Raw genomic sequence first — 889 nt, 5'->3', positions numbered from 1 at the left:
GTTACGTGTCCCGACCAATCAGAGCACACTGTGCTCACAGGGAGGGTGGGGGCTGGAGCTATTGGAGCTACAACGAGCCGTTAAAGGCAGAGAGTGAAATTCAGTGAATACACGTAGTTTACAGAGATGCTGTTTGAGAAACCAATGTGAGTTGCGTTTATCTTTACCCATGGATGCACAATAAGAACGGACCCATATCATCTTGACGGCCCGTCCACAAACAGGCATGAAACAAATCTTTCAAAGTTTCGCCCATTCACTTGAATGGGGTGACGTAGAAGATTTTTAATCTTCGCCGAACTGCATTGTGGGGAGCGGAGCGTGGCTTTGCAAGAATCGTGAGCATCAAAAGTTGAGCAATGTTCAACTTTTGATGCTCCCAATGCTTTTGAAGCTGGCATCAGCCAATCAAATCCTGTTTATGCAAATCCCGCCAGTACAAGCGCTAGCCAATCAAACCGCGTGAAAGCTGGGTGAGCCAGCCATTTCCTCATATTCCGAACGAGAAATTACGGTAGAAAATCACGCGGTTCTTTACGACCAGAACTATTTACCGGGATACAAACGAGAGGAACCAGGCATGGAGGGAGGTGGCAGAGACAGTGGGTGAAACTGGTAGGTTTTCGCCTGTTTGGGGAGTTTATATCCAGTTTACTTCGTTTTAACATTGCTATTGCTTTGTATGTCGGGGGCGGGAGATTCATGTGATTGGTTGTTGGTCGCGTTGCTCTCAAAAAATCGCCAAGCTTCAGACACGCCCAGCATCAAGATTTTTTTCATGCCTGTGTGTGGACGGGCCGTACTGTGGCTGAAGTAGCGCAGCGTACCCTTAGGAGCAAAATGAATCATAACTTAAAAGGGGGAGTCACCTTGTGTGGGGGGGGGGGGG

At 48.1% G+C, this 889-nt stretch overlaps 1 protein-coding gene across 1 annotated transcript in view; it reads left to right on the top strand.

Moving 5' to 3' along the window:
- The window catches only part of LOC104963172 (vasoactive intestinal polypeptide receptor), an 18,746-nt gene that overhangs the window by 2,813 nt on the left and 15,044 nt on the right, over positions 1–889 (top strand). The window lies entirely within an intron of this gene.

This window comes from Notothenia coriiceps, unplaced genomic scaffold, assembly GCF_000735185.1.
Source record: "Notothenia coriiceps isolate Sejong01 unplaced genomic scaffold, NC01 NC01_scaffold00035758, whole genome shotgun sequence".
In the NCBI taxonomy this organism is placed as follows: domain Eukaryota; kingdom Metazoa; phylum Chordata; class Actinopteri; order Perciformes; family Nototheniidae; genus Notothenia; species Notothenia coriiceps.
The sequence above is the reverse complement of the archived record's forward strand: the minus strand, read 5'-3'. Positions and strand labels throughout refer to the sequence as shown.